Genomic DNA, 6,000 nt, shown 5'->3' on the forward strand with positions numbered 1-6,000 from the left:
TAGATGACGTGTTTAATGAGCACAGATTTGGCCAAACACTGAAGAACCTCCAGTAGTTACAGACCTTTGGTAGGTAACCAAACACAAGGAGTAAATGTAGAAGTAATTTAGAGAAATCTTGTCATTTGGGAGAAGTCCCTTTCTGACTAGTGGTGCACTTGACCAGTAAACATTTCATGACAGGCCCACTTGAAAGTGAAATACGAATGTTCTTATGCCACATAGACAGGTTGGCAGGATCCCCTGTGAAGTGGAGAAAAATGGAATCAAAGGACTCTGCAGTCTTATTATTTGATGGTAGATGGAAAAGACAGTAACCTGTTGTGTTTAGTGCTTGCTAGTGTATAACTTTGAAATGAACAAATTCTGTCCTGAGCAGTCATGCTATGTATTTACTAATACTAATACTAATACTAATACTAATACTAATACTAATACTAATACTAATACTAATACTAATACTAACACTAAATACTAAATACTAAATACTAAACACTAATACGAATGCTGCTACTATTACTTCTAATTTGTTTGCTCTTGAAGGGGCATCCCAACAGGGATACTATAGAAAGTGTATACAGGCAACCAAATGGATGCCATTTGTTGCCATGCCATCTTTTTTTGGTCAAGGGCAGGAAGCTAAGTCAAAGAATCCCAGAAAGCTGGACTTGAAAGAACTTTTGGGAAGCATCTAACTCAAAATGTTTGGAGGGGAAAAGAAAATAAAAGAAGGAAAGAGATTTGCCAAAAATTATGTGTAGACAATGAAAACTGGCCCAGGAGTTGTGGTGTTTCTGAATAATAAAGATGTTGTTGTTGTTGTTGTTGTTGTTATGTGCCATTGAGTCACTTGCGACTCATAGCGACCCTACGTACAACAGCCCTAAACTCTGCTCTGTCCTGTGCCAATTGCACTGCCTCTGACACACCCATCCTGATTACCCCAGTCACTGAATCAATCCACCTCATAGAGGGTCTTCCCCTCCTGCACTGTCCCTCTACTCTACCCAGCATGATGTCCTTCTCCAAAGACCTGTCTCTCCTTACAACATGTCCAAAGTATGTCAGACGAAGCCCCAGAATCCTTGCCTCCAAATGCATCAGAGAATAATAAAGATAGTTTCCTGAAAAAGAAAATTCCTAAAATTATCCTGCACTGCCTCAGTCCAGTGCTTTGCTCCTAGTTCCACTTGACAGCCCAGGTCTTTTTGGGTGAATGCTGCTGCTGCTATGTTAATCTTTTACAGCATAGACAGACTGTAGACATGGCAATGAGTCCTTTCCTAGCTGAGGCTGTTTCCCTGTTAACAGTGATCTGCTCACTCTGGAGATGGGTGGGAGAAGCATTTTGGCCCAAACACAGTGTAGCTGGTGGGAGAAAGTGAAGTTCTGTTTCCATGGGGACAGTATAAATTCTCATAGAATTAAAAAAAACCAACACCCATAGTAAGTTGTACCTAAGAATTGAGTTAATCTATATCTATATATCTACAACAACAGTAACTGGGGCAGTGAGGGTTGATATGTTGGAATTAGTGGGACTGGCTCAGGACAGGGCAGGGTTCAGAGCTGCTGTACACAGGGTTGCTATACATCACAGGCGACTCAACAACACATAACAACAATAACATACGATGACAGGTTTGGAAGCAGGAGTGGCATCCACTTCCTAAATAACATGCCTCCAGAAACTCTATGAACTCTGATAAATGTTCATAGTTGTAGAGGGGCTTCAGGCCTTTTGTTCATAGGATCGCTATGAGTCATGCTCAACTCAAACAGTCAACAACAACAATATATCTACAACAAGGAGATACAAGGTGCCAGTTTAAAAAGTGGAACAAGGATGTGATTTTAGAGACTAAGAAGTACCTGATCCAAGACATGGCATTTCCAATTAATTCCTATGCATCTGAAAGTTGGAGAATGAATAAGGATAACAAAAGAATTGTTGTCTTTGAATTTTGGTGTCAGTGAGAAGTACTGAGCATATCCCAGACTGCTGTTGTTGTTAGGTGCTGTCGAGTTGTAGATGGCTCATAGTGACCCTATGCATGAAAGGCCTGAGCATTGTTCATAGAGTTTCAGGAGGCAAGCCATTTCGGAAGTGGATGCCGCTCCTGCTTCCAGACTAGTGAAAGAGAAAAAAAAAGGCTCTGTCTTGAAGGATGTGCAACGGCTGTGTGTCTTAGAGGCGAGGACGGTGAAACTTCTTCTCACTCACTTTAGACATATTTCCAGGAGGAGCCAGTCCTTGGAGAGGGACATCTGGCTGGGAAAGGCGTCTGAACAATAAGACGACTTCAGTGAGGTGGACTGACATTGTGACTACGTCACTGAGCTTGAGCAGGACAGAGATATTGAAATGCCACAGGACTGGGCAAAGTTCAGGTCTGTTGTTCATAGGGTTACTATGCGTCGCATCAACTTGATGCCGTCTAACAACAACATATCTACAACCGCCCCTCGTCAATTGACGGATAGTCCTCTTTCCTCTTGCAGCTTCAGCCACATTCCTGAGACATGATGATGGGTTAGGAGTAAACACATTTGGCCAAATTGGGTGCTTGGTCACCAGGGCTGTTTCTAATCCTGGCAAAGTGAGTGTTGAGGGCCATCAGTGAACCCTTCATTGACCTCAGCTACATGGTCTTTATGTTCCAGTACGATTCTATGCAAGGCAAATTCAGTGGCACTATCAAGGCTGAGAATGGGAAGCTTGTCATCAAGGGGAAAGCAATCACTATTTTCCAGGAGTGAGATCCTGCCAACATCAAGTGCAGTGATGCTGGTGCTGAGAATGTTATAGACTCCATTGTTGTCTCCAAACCTCAGAGAAGGCTGGGGCTCACTTGAAGGCTGGTGCCAAATCTCTGCTCCTTCTACTTATACTTCCATGTTTGTGATAGGTGTGAACCATGAGAAGTATGACAACTCTCTCAAGATTGTCAGCAATGCCTCCTGCACTAGCAACTGTTTGACCCTTTGGTCAAGGTCATCCATGATAACTTTGGCATCACTGAGAGACTCCTGACCATAGCTGTGCCAGCACTGCCACCCAGAAGACTGTGGATAGCTCCTCTGGAAAGCTGTGGCATGGCAGCCATGGAGCTGCCCAGAACAGCATCTATTGGCACTGCCAAGCCATGGGCAAGGTCATCCCTGAACTGAATGGGAAATGTACTGGCATGACTCTCCATGTACCTACCCTTAATGTGTTGGTCATGAATCTGACCTACTGTCTGGAGAACGCTGTCAAATATGACGTCAAGAAAGCAGTAAAGCAGTCAACAGAAGGGCCCCTCAAGGGCATCCTGGGATACGCAGAAGACCAGGTGTCTCGTAACTGTAACAGTGACACCTACTCTTCCACTTTTGATGCTGGGGCTGGCATTGCCCTGACACCTACTCTTCCACTTTTGATGCTGGGGCTGGCATTGTCCTGAATGACCACTTTGTCAAACTTGTTCTTGGTTATGACAATGAATTTGGCAACAGCAACCACGTGGTCAACCTGAGGTTCACATGCCCTCCAAAGAATAAGACCCCCTTGGACCACCAGATGCTGGAATGGCACTAGAAGAGAAGGAAAACCTCAGCTTTTGGGGAGTCCTTGCCCTAACTTGATTCCTCTACACACTGAGAATCTCACATCCTTGACAGTTTCCATCTGAGAAAGGGGAGGGGCTTCGAGAATCCATTTTGTCATATAGGCTCAGGGGGGAAAAAAAAAAGATATGGTGCATTGGGAAAATCTGCTGTCAAGGACTTCTCCAAAGTGCTACAGAGCAAGAATGTCCGTTTAAAGACTAAGGTGTGCCTGATTCAAGCCCTGGTATCTTCAGTTCCTTCCTGTGCATCTGAAAGATGAACAGTGAATAAGGAGGGCTGGAGAAGAATCAATACTTTTGAAGTGTGGTGTTGGTGAAGAATATTAAACATACCATGGACTACCAAAAGAACAAATCAATCTATCTCGGAGAACGTGCAACCAAGAGTGCTCCTTAAAGGCAAGAATGGTGAAACTTCAACTTGTAGGCTTTATTTAGGCTTATTGGAAGGAGACATCGTGCTGGGAAAAGTAGAGGGTTAGAGAAAGAGGAGAAGACACGGAATGAAATGGATCGATACAGATTGTAACAGGGTTCAGACATGGTGAAGATCATAAGCGTGATGCAGGATATGTCAAAGTTCTAGCTATTGTTGAGTTCCAAAGGCAATGACAACAACAGAAACAGCAGCAGCAATAACAACAACAGCAACAACAGCAACAACTTTGCACCATTCGGGTATTACCAGGGCATTACTTAGAAGCAAGGATATTGAGATTTTTAAATAGCTTCCTTTGAACACATCAGTAGGCAAGAACAGTTCCTACTAGTGTGCCAACCCATCTGACCGAGGGTTTTCCTCCTCTTCTGTGGCCTTCGACCTCACCAGATACTGTCTTCTAGCAACTGTTCTTCCTACTGATGAGAAGGTTCCAGACCAGGCAGTGTTCTGGTCAGTTCTGCATAAAGTTAACATGAGTCAGAGCAGACTGGAGGGCAATTAGCATCATCAGCAACAACAGAGCTATAAAGTTTAACAACTGGGGTTGAACACTTAGACGTCCTGCAAGAATATGACTTACCTAATTGCTCCAGGAAATACAGGAAGACATGGTTGCAAAGCAATAAATGGTTTACAAATACTGGCTGCTTTTAAATAAACATTTGCTTCATGAAATTCCTGCAAACCAATTTATTTGCACAAACAATTAGCTCCTCTGAGAAAACAACTCTCCTGTTAGGACAACAGATTACTCACCTGGAGATATAATTTCTTTATCAGCAATTTACATTTGAAGGTGGTCTCCCAGAATTTCCCCCCAACCATGTCAGTTTTCTTATAATGTCAGAAACACTGCCCAATGTTGATCTTTCCTCTATCTTGAAAGTTGCATTTGATATCTCGAGTCTAGACTCTCAAATCCCAGGCTTCCTGCTGTTGAGATGCTACAGAGACTTCTGCCACGGCAGTATCTTCCTTTACTAGAGTGTGGTTGACGGCCTTTGGGCTGATTCCTGATTTGTGGTGACCCCACACAAAATGAGCCTGGTCCTGTATCTCATCATGATTATTTGCAGACTGGACCGTTGTGACCCATTGGGTTTTCTTTGTTTGATTTCTGGAAGAAGATTGCCAGGCTTTTCTTCCTAGTTTATTTTAGTCTGGAATTTCCACTACAAGCTGTTCAGTGTCATTGCATGCAGATGAGCTGTGGCTGTACGGGCCCAAGGTGCAGGGGCCAGGAGTCAAACCTGAGCTTCCTACACAGAAACCGAGAAATTTATTACTGAAACACCATTGACATCTCTAACTACAGTTAATAATCTCCATTGAATTGACTCAGATTCACAACAACCTTATGAATAAGAGATGAAACATTTCTCAGACCTGCGTCATTCTCAGTCTTCAGCATTCTCCCTGCAGAACCGCCCTGCCCTGCAATAATTACAAACCAAGCAAACCAGCACTTTAAACACTACCACCAGGGCTCCTTTCTCTTCCTGCTGCTGCTGTTACCATGGACTAAGTGCTGATTTGTAGAGACCCCGTGGAAACAGGCTGAAACCGTACCCACTTACTACAATAAGTCTAATAAATGTGTCATTGCTCGATCAATAGGTACTCTGATGGTCTTTTCAAAAGTTACCAGTTAAACCACTTATTCCAGGATTACTCAAAAACATTTTGTTTTCCATGTTTTTTAAAAAGAGTATTTGGTTTCCTGTTTAAAACCACACCCAAACCACGGCTGTAGAGTTGATTCTGATTTGCAGCAATTGTATGGGGCTGAGTAGAACGGCCCTATGGGGTTTCCAAAGTTGTAAACTTTAACAGAAGCTTATTACATAATTTTCCTTTCATGGAGCAGCTGGTGAGCTTGAACTGCCAACTTTGAATCAGCAGCCGGCCGGGTCCTTGAACCATTGCATCATTGGAACTCTTTGTTTT

This window comes from Elephantulus edwardii, unplaced genomic scaffold, assembly GCF_000299155.1.
Source record: "Elephantulus edwardii isolate Elephantulus edwardi_28Jun2011 unplaced genomic scaffold, EleEdw1.0 scaffold00284, whole genome shotgun sequence".
NCBI classification, from domain to species: domain Eukaryota; kingdom Metazoa; phylum Chordata; class Mammalia; order Macroscelidea; family Macroscelididae; genus Elephantulus; species Elephantulus edwardii.